Below are 14,819 nucleotides of genomic sequence, written 5' to 3' on the forward strand. Positions count from 1 at the left end.
TCCCGTTTCTTCTGAACTAATTCAATTTAGCTTTGCTCATAGAGCGCAGTGCCTTCTCTGAAGTTCACTCACCATGCTGGGAGGTCCTGTGCCAGTGTCTCCCATGTCACGCAATCAACTCTTAACAATCAACTCTTAAGTTCTTAAGAGAGATCTTGGGGAGTGGAGCCAGAATGGTGGAGAGCAGACACCATATCTATTTGACCTCCTTAGAGCTTCTCTAAATTAACAGCAAATTAAGCCTCTGAACTTTTGGAGTTGGTTTTGGAGTGACAGAACCCACAAATATTTGGAGTACAACAAATTTCCAGAAGAAGATACTTTGGAAGAACTTCAGAACAGGTCTGTTTCAAATGGGCAGGGGGAGATGCTACTGAGTCCAGACCACAGAGCAGGGAGCCCTGGGGTCAGGGAACCAGAGTGTTGGGGCCTTCAGCACCGGGGAATCTATTGTGAGGCTCTTAGGCTGTTCTGTCCTGGTTGCAAGCTGGTGATTCAGCAGATTTTCTGCAAAGCAAATACAAAAGGCAAATTGTGAGCCAATGAACTCTGAAAGAATGGGAACTTACCTAGCACCTGAAGTCAGTCAGCAGTATGGGCTTCAGGGCAAATTAAGGCGACTGTCACCCCTTTGCCATAAAAGCAGACCTCAATCTTTAAAAAAAATGAGCAAAAAGCCAAAAAGAACTCTGATCATAGATAGTTTTTATGGAGAAAGAGAAGAACAGACCTCAAACCCTGAGTATCCTAAAGGCAAATCAACTCTAGATGATGCTCCAACAGGTGATGTGAGTTGGTCCCCATTTCACAAGATTCTCTTGGAAGAATTCAAAAAGGATCTTAAAAGCGTTACAAGAAAAATGGGGAAAGGAAATGAGATATTTGCAAAAGGGCATGGAAAAAGAAAACCAGAAATTATCTGAAGAAAATTCCTTAAAAAATAGACTTGATAAAGTGGAAAAAGCATATAACTCATTACAAAATAGATATGAAAAAGAAACCAATTCAGTGAAAAACGACATCTGTGAAATGGAAAAAATGCAATGAACAAAACACTTCATATAAAAGTTCAATTAGCCAAATGCAAAAGGAAATTAAAAAGCTAACTGTAGAAAATAATTTACTAAAAATTAAAATTGAAAACTAGGAAAACAATTTTACATTCAAAGGTTCTGATAAAGGCCTCATTTCTAAAATATATAGAGAACTGACACAAATTTGTAAGAATTCAGTTTGGCAATTGTCAGTGCTGTAAATTTACCCCTTTATATAACTTGTAAATAAAAAGCTATTAAAAAATTTTATAAGAATTCAAGCCATTCTCCAACTGATAAATGGTCAAAGGATATGAACAGACGATTTTCAGATGAAGAAATTGTAACTATTTCTAGTCATATGAAAAGGTGCTCTAAATCACTATTGATCAGAGAAATGCAAATTAAGACAACTTTAAGATACCACTACATACCTCTCAGATTGGCTAAGATGATAGGAAAAGAGGATGACAAATGTTGGAGGGGATGTGAGAAAACTGGGACACTGATAGACTGTTGATGGAACTGTGAATGGATCCAATCATTATGGAGAGCAGTTTGGAACTATACTCAAAAAGTTATCAAACTATGCATATCCTTTGATCTAGCAGTGTATCTCCCAAAGAGAACTTAAAGGAGGGAAAGGGGCCCACATGTGCCAAAATGTTTGTGGCAGCCCTTTTTGTAGTGGCAAGAAACTGGAAACTGAGTGGCTGCCCATCAATTAGAGAATGGCTGAATAAATTATGGTATATGAATGTTATGGAATATTATTGTTCTGTAAGAAACGACCAGCAGGATGATTTCAAAAAGGCCCAGAGAGACTTACAGGAACTGATGCTAAGTGAAATGAGCAGAACCAGGAGATCATTATACACAGCAACAAGAACACTATATGATGATCAATTCTGATGGACATGGCTCTCTTTAATAATGAGATAATTCAAACCAGTTGCAATTATTCAGTGATGAAGAGAGCCATCTACGCCCAGAGAGAGAACTGTGGGAACTGAGTGTGGACCACAACATAACAATTTCACTCTTTCTGTTGTTGTTTGCTTGCATTTTGTTTTCTTTCTCAGTTTTTTCCCTTCTTGATCCAATTTTTCTTGTGCAGCAAGGTAACTTTATAAATATGTATATATATATTGGATTTAACATATATTTTAACATATTTAACATGTACCTGTCATCTAGGGGAGGGGGTGGGGAGAAGGAGGGGAAAATTTGGAACAGAAGATTTTGCAAGTGTCTTTGTTGAAAAATTACCCATGCATATAAATAAAAAATTTTAATAAAACTTTTAAAAAATTAAAAATTGAAATTAAAATTGAACAAATGGAAGTAAATAACTCAATGAGACTTCAAAAATCAGTTAAACAACCAAAAAATGAAAAAAAATAGAAGAAAATGTAAAATACCTCATCAGAAAAACAACTGACCTGGAAAACTGATCTAGGAGAGACAATCTAAGAATTATTGGACATCCTGAAAACCATGATGAAAAAAAAGAACCTAGACATCATCTTTCAGGAAATCATCAAGGAAAACTACTTGGATGTCTTAGAACCAGAGGGTAAAATAGCCATTGAAAGAATTCATTGATTACCTCCTGAAAAAGACCCTCAGAATGAAAACTCTAAGGAACATTATAGCTAAATTTCAGAATTATCAAATCAAGGAGAAAATACTGTTAGCATCAGAAGGAAACAATTCAAGTACTGAAGAGCTACAATCAGGATTATCCAGGACCTAGTAGCTTCCACTTTAAAAGAGAGGTCTTGAGAGTGTCCTTGTATCCCTTTTTCTGACCACCTTATGAGCACTTCCTGGTATGAATTCTCCATAAAATAATCTTTTTGGCAAGCCCACATTTGGCATTCCAACAATGTAACCAGCCCAATGGATGTGTACTTTCTGTAGAAGAACTGGAATGCTTGGTAGTTTAGTTGGAGAAAGGATCTCAGACAATTCAAATGGAAGTGTTTCGGTTTCCTAGCATGGACTTCATCTATTGTCATGTATGTCACAGACATACACAGCACAAGGGCTCTGTAGACCTTCATTTTGGTAATATAATTATCCTCTTCCACACTTTCCTCCAGAGTCTCCCAAACACTGAGCTAACTCTGGCAATATGTGTGTCAACCTCATTATCAATATAAACATCCCTAGAAAGTATACTGCCAAGGTAAAAGAACTTATCCACACCACTCCAAACTTCACCATTTGCTACAATTGATAGTTCCATATTTGGATGATGTGGTACTGACTAGTAGAAAACCTGTGTTTTCTTGGTGTTAATTGTTAATCCAAAATAGCACAAGTAGCAGAGAATTGGTCCATACTTTGTTTCATCTCAGCTTTGGAGGCTGCATTGAATACACAATCATTTGCAAACAAAAAATCATGCACCAACACTTCCTCTACTTTAGCTTTGGCTTGCAGCCTTTTCAAGTTGAAGAATTTATCATCTGTCTGGTAGCTGACTTTGATTTCATGTTTATCCTTGTTGGGAACAAGAACACAGCCTTGTTTCACCCCATTGGTGATTGGGAAACTTGAAAGTATTGTCCATTGTCCAGAACCTAAGCAAGCATGCCATCATGAAACTTATAGACTCTACTAATGAACTTCTCTGGGCAACCATCCTGACATCATTGAACTTGTTGGTCATAAGGAGAAGTTAGTTCCGGGTGAAATGCAGGACATCAAATTTATAGAGATCCTTGAATTTGTAATATATCTGTTCTTTGTCCCAGGCCACCTCTTGACTTTGAGGATAAAGTCTGCTGGGAGAATTTGGACCAGAGAATTTCAAAAGATCATTCCGACTCTCTGGCCTTAGGGGAATATCCATCCCACCCAACTTAAACAGAGTGATTGCCTTTATTAATTTTAGAAATAGATGTTTAGATATGATTCATCTAGTTCTCATAGGAAGCCAGTACATCAAGAAATTGATGGAATGTGGGTTCTAGTTTTACCCCATTAGTTGATCCATATAATAATGTGTGTCACTTAAAAAAAAATCTATAAAGGAAGGTGTCATAAGCTGCTTCATGAGGATATTTAGTCTTAACCTGTTTGATATATTCATTTGTATAGATAGATGACCACTGGACCAGAATTCTTGGTAGGATTCAGGTCACTGTTTAGAACTTCATAAATTTCCAAAAGCTTTGAAGCTACTGGGAAAGTTATTTCCTTCCAAATCCCTTTTGACACATGCTTGGTATCTATGAGGAGAGGAAACAAGGCATGTATGTTCAGTTTAAACTACTCAGAGGATTCTGGGAGAAGCCTGTAAAACTTTTCATGAAAGTATAAAAGATCCACCGCCAAAGGCTTTCTGACTTGCCAGCATCTGGAAAAAGCTCTGGGAATAAAATAGAGGAGAATCTTCTACCTCTTGTAGTCATCATGGTTATAAGAGGAATTTTCTACATGCCATTGGTATTTCCTGTTTCTTTTCTTTACTAGCAGCCCTTTGTTTTTCCTCAGGGTCCAAGCTGTGGGGAAAGCTTGTGTCAGTATAAAATGTACCTCAAAAAGTCTAAAACCTAATTATATGCATTATAACTGGAATCTGGTTATATCGAATCTCCTTTTGCCATCTCTAAACATCACGTGACCTGATCAATCATCACTTCCATTTAAACTTTGCCCAATGTACTATGAGCTTTTTAATTTCCTGATAGAAGTTCTTGCTTAATTTTCTTCCCCTGACATTTGTTCACATATATGATCCCATTTTTGAGGAACTTATAATCAAAATTGTATTGATTCAAAAGTAGGAGGGGACTGGAAGGAGAACTCCAAATCCATAATACCAAGTGTGGTAGGAATGAAAAAAAATTTATATAAATTTCCTGTATATTTGTTTGACATTCTTGCTGTATTTGAAAATATTGACAATCCTAAAATTTTCTTCCCCTCTCATTTTACTTCTTGCCTCTTTCTTTTCTTTTCCTCTTTCCCTTTCTTTCCTCCCCCTTTTTCTCCCTCTACTCCCTCCTCCTTCTTTCCCTTCTTCCATCTTTGCCTTTCATACTTCCTTTCTCCTCCCTTCTTCAACTTCCCTTTCCTCTTTCACCCCTCAGTCCCTCTTCTGCCTTCACATATCCTTTGTGTAGTACATAAAGGAGGAGGGCCAGCAATGGGTCTGCATAATAAAAGTGGGTTGAGGGGTAGGCAGAGGTAATATTGAGCTGTATTCCTATTCTTGGTTGGCAGCTAAATGGAGCAGTGAATAGAGTACTGGGCCTAAATTCAAGTAAGAGTCATCTTCCTAAGTTCAAATCTAGTTTTAGATTGCCTTTTCTGACAACAAAAGTATATGAAAAGGTTAGGTTGACATAAAAGCCTTTTTCAGGGTCTAACACATTTCCCCACCTTTTTCTTACTCACTCAAAGAAAGAACTTTAGAGACAAGATCTGAAAGTTAGACAACTCTGAATCCCAGAACTGCTCCATGATAACTGAATGAATAATCATTACTTATCATATAGTCTTTAGAGAGAACAATTTGGGAGATATATGGAGTGTTTACCATTAAGCAAGGCTAGGTCTTGGACTGAATTATCAAATCTGCTGATTAGGAAGTGGAAGCCAAAGAAAAGATTAATCTTCAAGGCATTAACTGGCTGGAAGCCCTCTATTCTTTATTTTCAAAAATTTGGCCCCTGGGAGATAAAAGGCTTCATTCTTCTGAACGAAGAAGAAAAGGAATGCTTTTTCCTGGTCTTGCTCCAAGGTTTTTTGTTTGTTTTTAAATCTTTTCTGTAAAAGATTAAAACTATAAAATGAGCACAACAATAGTACTTATCGCTCAGAATTGCTGTGAGAATTAAGTAAGATAATATTTATAAAGACTATAGTACTATGCTTGGCTTATTGTGGGAGCTTTAATTAATGCTTATTTTATTCCTTCTTCCTTCAATCAAGCCTTCATTAAACATCTACTATGTGCCAGGCTCTTTGCAACGGATAAAAAGACAAAAATGCAGCAGTTTCTGCCTTCAAGTAGCTTATATTATTTTTGTGAGAAATGACATGTTCATATGCATATAACTATATACAAAATAAATACAAGTTAATTGTTGTTTTTTGTACTGCATTCTAGACATCAGGGAAGTGATGTCATTGGATTGAGTGAGGGAGGGCTAGGCAAGGTTACCTGCCTCACTTTCCCCTTCAGAGCCATCTGGATCCAGTAATCTAAAATAAAAATAACTGGAAATGGCCCTCACAAGTTAGAGCAAGAGAGAGGGAAGCAGTAGCCGCTATATGGATCAGGAAAAATCTTATGTCAGCAGTTGAAATGAGTTTTTCCATGTGTGTCCTGCTACTGTGTCCCAATGTATTCTATACCTCTATCCCTGAGTCCAGGACACTTGTGTTTCTTATATGAATCTCTGCACAAAGGCTTTAGCCACATATTCCTTACATGGATGTCTTTTCATGTTTGTTCTGTCTATTCTATAGGAGAGTGAGCCCTAGTTTATGAGGAAGAAGGGAACAAATATTTGTTAAATGCCTACTATATAATAGGCAATATGCTGAACATTTTTCAAGTATTTTCTCATTTAATTGTCACAATAGCTCTATGAGATAGATGCTATTATTATCTCCACTTTTCAACTGAAGAAACTAAAATGTGATGACAAGCTCAGGGACATACAGTCAGTATCTTTGACTGGATTTATATTCAGGTTTTCCTGTCTCCAGAAAGTGCTTACTGTACCACCTAGCTGGGAACATGATATATTGCTACTTTTTCGTATTGTGTTAGTTCATTTAATAACTTTGCTTGGAATGAATTCCTTGACTATTAAAAGTAACCATATTGGGAAGGTTCCTGAGCTATGGTTTTAGAAGAATCTGGTCCAACAGAGTACTTCGAAGTTAATAGCCCTCTTCTGGGGAAAGCTGGGAGCAGTGGTGGTGGTAGTGATGGTGGTAGTTTCTCCAGGTGCTAAACAAATACAACAATGTTTGTCCTATCTGCTTAAACACTATTGTAAGAAACAAATATTTGCAAAGTGGTTTAATAAATGCTAGTCCACATTATCAAATTAGTTAAGGTAAAGTACTTGATAGCCACAAAAACTTACATACAGTCACAGGATGTAGAGACCCTAGACATCTTGTCTAATTTCTGAATTTTAAGGATGACAAAAGGGGCTCTCATAGAAAAATGATTTGTCTAAGATCAAACAGGCTGTAAATAAGAGAGCCAGAATTCATATCCACAGCACTATAATGTATTTGTATACATTTTCATGTGGGATATGACCAATGACTAAAGATGGGGACTTTTTATTATTATTTTAAAATTTTTATTTACAAAGCACATGCATGGGTAATTGGCCAAAATCATTAATGATAAAATAATTTAATAAAAGCAACATATTAAAATATTCTTTGTAATATGAGTTTATTTCAGGAATGCAAAAACAGTTTAACTTTAGGAAATCAACTAGCATAGTAAATTACATCAATAATAAAACCAACAAAGGCCAATGAAGACTCAAATCTACTCACTCACGGTGCTGATTGCCTGCAATCTTTTTTTTTTAATTTAATTTTATTTAATAATAACTTTATATTGACAGAATCCATGCCAGGGTAATTTTTTACAACATTATCCCTTGTACTAGCTTCTGTTTCGATTTTTCCCCTCCCTCTCTCCACCCCCTCCCCTAGATAGCAAGCAGTCCTATATATGTTAGATATGTTGCAGTATATCCTAGATACAATATATGTTTGCAGAACCGAACAGTTCTCTTGTTGCATAGGGAGAATTGGATTCAGAAGGTAAAAATAACCCCTTCTTTACGGGAAGAAAATCAAAAATGCAAATAGTTCATATTCGTTTCCCAGTGTTCTTTCTTTGGGTGTAGCTGTTTCTGTCCATCATTTATCCATTGAAACTGAGTTAGGTCTCTTTGTCAAAGAAATCCACTTCCATCAGAATACATCCTCATACAATATCATTGTCGAAGTGTATAATGATCTCCTGGTTCTGCTCATTTCACTTAGCATCAGTTCATGTAAGTCTCGCCAGTCCTCTCTGTATTCATCCTGCTGGTCATTTCTTACAGAACAATAATATTCCATAACATTCATATACCACAATTTACCCAGCCATTCTCCAATTGATGGGCATCCATTCATTTTCCAGTTTCTAGCCACTACAAACAGGGCTGCCACAAACATTTTGGCACATACAAAGTAAGTATCCTTTCCCTTCTTTAGTATCTCTTTGGGGTATAAGCCCAGTAGTAGCACTGCTGGATCAAAGGGTATGCACATTTTGATAATTTTTTGGGCATAATTCCAGATTGCTCTCCAGAATGGTTGGATTCGTTCACAACTCCACCAACAATGCATCAGTGTCCCAGTTTTCCCGCATCCCCTCCAACATTCATCATTATTTTTTCCTGTCATCTTAGCCAATCTGACAGGTGTGTAGTGGTATCTCAGAGTTGTCTTAATTTGCATTTCTCTGATCAATAGTGATTTGGAACACTCTTTCATATGAGTGATAATAGTTTCAGTTTCATCATCTGAAAATTGTCTGTTCATATCCTTTGATCATTTATCAATTGGAGAATTTGCCTGCAATCTTAATGATAGTTTGCATATGTCCATTCCTCCATCCATGCATTCATTTTTTAAAAATAATCTTTTAAAAATATTTTTTAAACTTTTAACAAGAGTTATTTATTATGGTGATATGGTAAAAACAAAGACAATTATTGCAAAATATCTGAAAAAGTCAGTTTTATTAAAACTTTGTTTTTACATCACAGTAATTTATGGCTCTTCTACCTATAAACTCTGCCTCTCCTACCAAGTGAACATTCCCTTGTAATCAAATAAAAACATTTAAGCAAAATAACAAAACAATTATGTCTGACAAGAGTTCATAATTAGATATTGTTTTAAATACATTATCTTGTTTTATTTTTATAATCTTAAAGTAATAGTGCATATATAGTATTATCTCCATTTTATAAATGAGGAAACTGAATTTCAGAGAGGTTAGCTGAATCAAAATTCAATGATTATAAAAGATCCTTAGGTAGAATGATCTACAAATCTAGTGATCTTTCCCCTATTTTATTGGGAAGGGGGCAAGAAAACATATATTGTTTTGTTCCTAATATATGCCAGATACTGTACTTAGTGCTTTTTAAAAAATAAATATTATCTCATTGATTTTCTTTTTTTCTTTTTGTTTTTAATAATATTTTATTTTTTCCAAATACATGTAAAGATAGTTTTCAACATTCATTTTTATAAAACTTTGTGCTCTAAATTTTTCTCTCTCCTTCCCTTATTTATTCCTTCCCCAAGACTCCAAGCAATCTGATATAGGTTAATTATGTACAATTCTTTTAAACATATTTCTTTATTTGTCATATTGTACAAGAAAAATCATACCAAAAGAAAAAAATATTTTCAAAATAACCCTGAGAGGTAGGTGCTATTATTATTTTCATATTACAATTGAGAAAACTGAGGCAGAGAGAAGTTACTTGACTTGCCCAATGTTAAATAGCTAGTAAGTACTGTAGGTTGGATTTGAACTCAGGTTTTCCTGACTCTAGGCCTAGCCTCTAGTGAATACCAGTTGCCTCTTCACATATTTCCAAGACTACTCTTAGAAAGTTTCAATCTTCTTATACCTTATACTTTCTCCCTAAATACTCTGCAATCCAGTGCCATTGTCCTTGCTGTTTCTTAAAAAAAGATAATTGCTTTGCTGACTCCTTACATTTCTACTGGCTGACCCCATGCTTAGAATACTCTTCCTCCTCACTCTTGCTTTCTGTCTTCCCTGGATTCCTTCAAGTCTCAGCCAAAGCCCATCTTTAATGAATTCTAGTACTTTCCCTCTGTTGATCTTTCCCAATTTATCTATTATATAGCTTGCTTGTACATAGCTGTTGTCATGTTATTTCTCCCAGTAAACTGTAAAATTCTTGAGAGAATGGACTGTCTTTTTACCTTTCTTTGTGTCCACATTGCTTAGCAACAGTTCCTGGTGTATTCTTAGTGCTTAAGAAATTTTTATTGACTATTTGACCAATTAGTAAAGCTTATTGAGACATAGTCTTCTTTATTTGAAGATCAGCAACAGGACGTAGCCAAAACAAATACTAACAGATATAAGCCTCTTGTAGATAAATATAAATCATCCTAACACCTTATTTTTGAAGACTAGTAAGCAGCAGCTACTTACAAGGCTGTGTAAGGTAGAGATACCTTGGTTCATATGCCAAGTTTATAAGAATTCATTTTACAACTTTTTAATGCCCTGGGGATCATGAACTTTGAAAAACTTTTCATGTTAAACCAGTGGGAAGCAGTCAGGAAGTTATTTTTAAAAATTCATTTCTGTATATGATTCCAGCCCTAGAACACCTTCCAAAAACAATGAAATCCCTCCTGTTCTTTATTGGCCACCTCATCCAGAGTATGTTTCCCTTTAGGGATAAAAAGAAAACTTTAGCATCTGGTTTCTCTCTTATTCTCTTCTCTTCTCTTCTCTTCTCTTCTCTTCTCTTCTCTTCTCTTCTCTTCTCTTCTCTTCTCTTCTCTTCTCTTCTCTTCTCTTTTCCTCTCTTCTCCTCTCCTCTCTTGTCTTCTCTTGTCTTCTCTTCTCCCTTCTTTTTTCTTTTTTATTTCTTCCTTCCTTCTTTTCTTTTTCTCTTTCTTCTTTTCCTCCTTCCTCCTTTCATTTGTTCATTCTTTTCTTCCTTCCTTCATTTATTCATTACTTTGTTCCTTCCTTCCTTTGTTCCTTCATTCCTCCCTCCCTCTCTCTTTTTTTCACTCTTTCATTCTTCCCTCTTCCATTTTCTTTCTCTCTCTCTCCTCTCCAACCTTTGAAAACAATAGGAAGAAAGGCCTATGCCTTGGAATGGCACTCCCTCTACGTTGGGAGCAGAGCCCAATTTTAATGTGAAGTTAAAAGTCAAGAAATAGATTTGAAAAATGAACAAGCAGGAAAAAAAAAAAAGAATGACCATAACAAGATACAATAAAAAATCAAGACACAAACCCAGAAAAAAGACAATGATGTCAAAGTAGCTATAATCAAAACTTCTAAGAAAAATGTGAATTGGATACAAATTTAAAAAGAATTCCTGGAAAATCTTTAAAAGGGCATTAAAAATCAAATAAAAAGGTAGGGGAGAATTAGGAAAAGAAATGAGAATGATGCATGAAAATTATGAGAAGAAAGTCAACGGCTTAGTAAAAGAGCCATAAAAATCTGCATACTTTAAAAGCAGAATTGGCAAAATAGAAAAAGAGGTATACTAAAGAAAACAATCCTTTAAAAATTAGAAGTTAATCATACCATGAGACACAAATAAAAATAATACAAAATCAAAAGAATGAACAAAATAAAAGAAAATGTGAAATATTTCTTTGGAAAAACAATTGACCTGGAAAAAATTGGTTCAGGAGAAATAATATATAAATTATTGAACTGTCTGAAAGTCATGATAAAAAACTATAGACATCATATTTCAAAAAACTATCAAGAAAAACTATCCTTGAACCAGAGCATAAAATAGAAATAGATAGAATCCATTGATCACTTTCCAGAATAAAAACTCCCAGGAATATTACAGCCAAATTTCAGAGCTCTCAGGGCAAGGAAAAAATATTGCTATAAATAAATAATATATTATCGAACTACTGTAAGGATCACATAACATTTAGTTGCTTTCACATTAAAGGATCAGAGGATTAAGAATATGATAATTCTGGAAGGCAAAAGAACTGGGATTACAACCAAGAAAAATCTATCCAGCAATATTGAGAAAAATGAATATTCAATTAAATAAAAGACTTTTATGAATTCCTGATGAAAGGACCAGAGATAAATATATAATTTGACTTTCAAAAAAAAAAAAGACTCAAGAGAGGAACAAAAAGGTAAACATGAAGGAGAAACCATTAGAGAATCAATAAGAATAAAAAGTTTACATACTGATATAGGAAGATAATTGTAACTAGAGAATTTTTTCATTATTAAGGAAGTTAGAAGTAGTATACATAGACAGCGGACATGGATGTGAGATGTCTCTAATAGGATAATTTAAACAAATAAAATTAAGAAGTAAAAAAGAGGCATGCATTAGTTTAAAAAAAACTCATATAAAAAGTATATGAAAGGAAGGGTTTTTACAATTAAGGAGTAGATGGGGGATAGATAAGAGATAATTCTTTAAATTTACTGCCATTGGAATTGGTTTAAAGAAGAAATAATATACTTAGTTGGGTATGGAACCCCAAATGTCTTATAGTACAGGGAAGTAGAATGGGAAAGGGATTAGAGAAGGGAGAGCAGGTGAAGGAAAGTAGTGATTAGAAGCAAAAAAAATAATTTCTGAGGAAGGACAGGCTAAAAAGAAAGAGAAAGAAGGATAAACAAGGAAAAAAAAAAGATGAAGGGAAATATACAGTTAATAGTCATAACATGAATATGAATAGGATGAACTCACCCACAAAATGAAAGCAGATAGCAGAATGAATTAAAAACCAGAATCCAACAGCATATTGTTTATTAAAAAAAGACATTTGAAACAGAGAGATGAAAAATAAAAATGAGGGACTTAAGTATAATTTATTATGCCTCAGCAGAGGCTAACACACACACACACACACACACACACACACACACACACACACACACACACACAAATCCAGGAATTGCAATCATGATTTCAGATAAAGCAAAAGCAAAAATAGATTTAATTAAAGGAGATAAGTAAATTACGTTTTGCTGAAAATGTTTTGCTAAACTTTAAAAAAAAACAATTAATTCTGATACTAAAATAAACTATTTGGAAAATAGGCAAAGAAGTTCTAATAAATACTTCTTACAACACAAATTTGCTTCTGATACCAAATCAGGAAGAGCCAAAAACAAAAACAAAACAAAACAAAACAAAACAAACAAAAAAAAAACCCTAAAGTATAGACCAATTTTCCTAATGAATATTACTGCAAAAATTTTAAACAAAATATTATCAATGACATTATAGCAATATATCACAAAATTCATAAACTATGATCAAGTAGAATTTATACTACAAATTCAGATATGGTTCGATATTAGAAAAACTTTCAGCATAATTGTCTGTATCAATAATAGCAACAACAAAATACCAAAAATCATATGATTATCTCAATAGGTACAGAAAAAGCTTTTGATCAAATATGTCACTCATTTCTATTACAAACACTAGAAAGTATATAAATAAATGGAGCTTTCATTAAAATGATAAGTAGTATCTATCTAAAACTATCAGCAAATATTATCTCTAATAATGATAAACTAAAAGCTTATAAGGTGAGGAATAAAACAAAGATGCCTATTATTCCCATCATTCAATATTGTTCTAGAAATGTTAGTTGTAGCAATAAGATAAGAAAAAAATGGAAAGAATCAGAATAGGCAACTAGGAAACAAAATTATCATTTTTTGCAGAAGATATGATGTTTTATTTAGAAAGCCCTAGACATCAACAACGTTAGCAAAGTGGGCAAGATATAAAATAAACTCACATAAATCATCAGCGTTTCTATATATTACTAACAAAGTTCAGCATGAAAAAATAGAAAGAGAAAGTCCATTTAAAATAAATACAAACAACATACAATACTTGGGAGTATGCCTGCCAAAACAAACAGTAATTATATGACTACAATTATAAAACTTTTCATACAATTAAAGTCAGATCTAAACAAGTAATGTTAATTGTGCATAGATAGTTGAACCAACATTAAAAAAAAGATAATTCTACCTAAATTAATTACTTACATCACCTAAAGTTATTTTATAGAGCTAGAAAAAATAATTACAAAATTCATCTGGAAAAATAAAAAGTCAAAAATATCTAAAGAATCAGTGAAAACAAAAGTGAAAAAAAGAGGCTTTAAATATCATATTTCAAGCTGTACTACAAAGTGATAATCATCAGAACAATCTAGTACTGGCTAAGAAATAGAATGGTGGATCAGGGATATACACGTATAAATGACCATGGTAATCTAGTATTTGACAAACCCAAATATCCAAAATTTTAAGAAAAAGAATCATAATTTGGCAACAATTACTAGGAAAACTAGAAAGCAGGTTGGCAGAAAGTAAGTATAGATCAACATTTCACACTGTATATAAAGTCAAAATGGATATCTGATTTAGTCATAAAAGGTAATATCATAAGTAAATTAGGGGAGCATAAAATACTTTACCTGTCAAATCAGTAATTATGGGAAGAATTCATGACCAAAGAAGTGACTTTCAGGCTATGAAGACAGAATTTCGTGGATAATTTTGATAACATTAAATTTAAAAGGTTTTGCATAAATAAAACTAATTCAGCCAAGATTAGAAGGGAAGCAAGAAATTGAGAACACATATTTCCAGGAGATGTCTCTGATAAAGGCTTCATTTCTCAAATATATAGACAACTGAGACAAATTTCAACATTCATTTTTGTAAAATTTTGTGCTCCAAAGTTTCTCTTTCTCTCTGTTCCCTCCTCCTTCCCCAAGTCAACAAGCAATCTGGTATAGATTATACATGTACAATACTTTAAACAAATTTCTATATTTGTCATGTTGTACAAGAAAAATCAGATTAAAAGGGAAACAACCATAAGAAAGAAAAAGCAAGAAAACAAAAAAAAAAGGTGAAATTACCATGCTTTGATCCACATTCAGGCTCCATAGCTCGCTCTCTGAATGTGGATG

The 14,819-nt window shown here is 33.9% G+C and overlaps 1 pseudogene; it reads right to left on the reverse strand.

Annotated features, from left to right (window-relative positions):
* Positions 1-4,051: 4,051 nt before the first annotated feature.
* LOC127545456 (poly(A)-specific ribonuclease PNLDC1-like) overlaps positions 4,052-14,819 on the reverse strand; it is an 86,150-nt pseudogene continuing 75,382 nt past the window's right edge.

This window comes from Antechinus flavipes, chromosome 1 (assembly GCF_016432865.1).
Source record: "Antechinus flavipes isolate AdamAnt ecotype Samford, QLD, Australia chromosome 1, AdamAnt_v2, whole genome shotgun sequence".
Classification (NCBI taxonomy): Eukaryota; Metazoa; Chordata; class Mammalia; order Dasyuromorphia; family Dasyuridae; genus Antechinus; species Antechinus flavipes.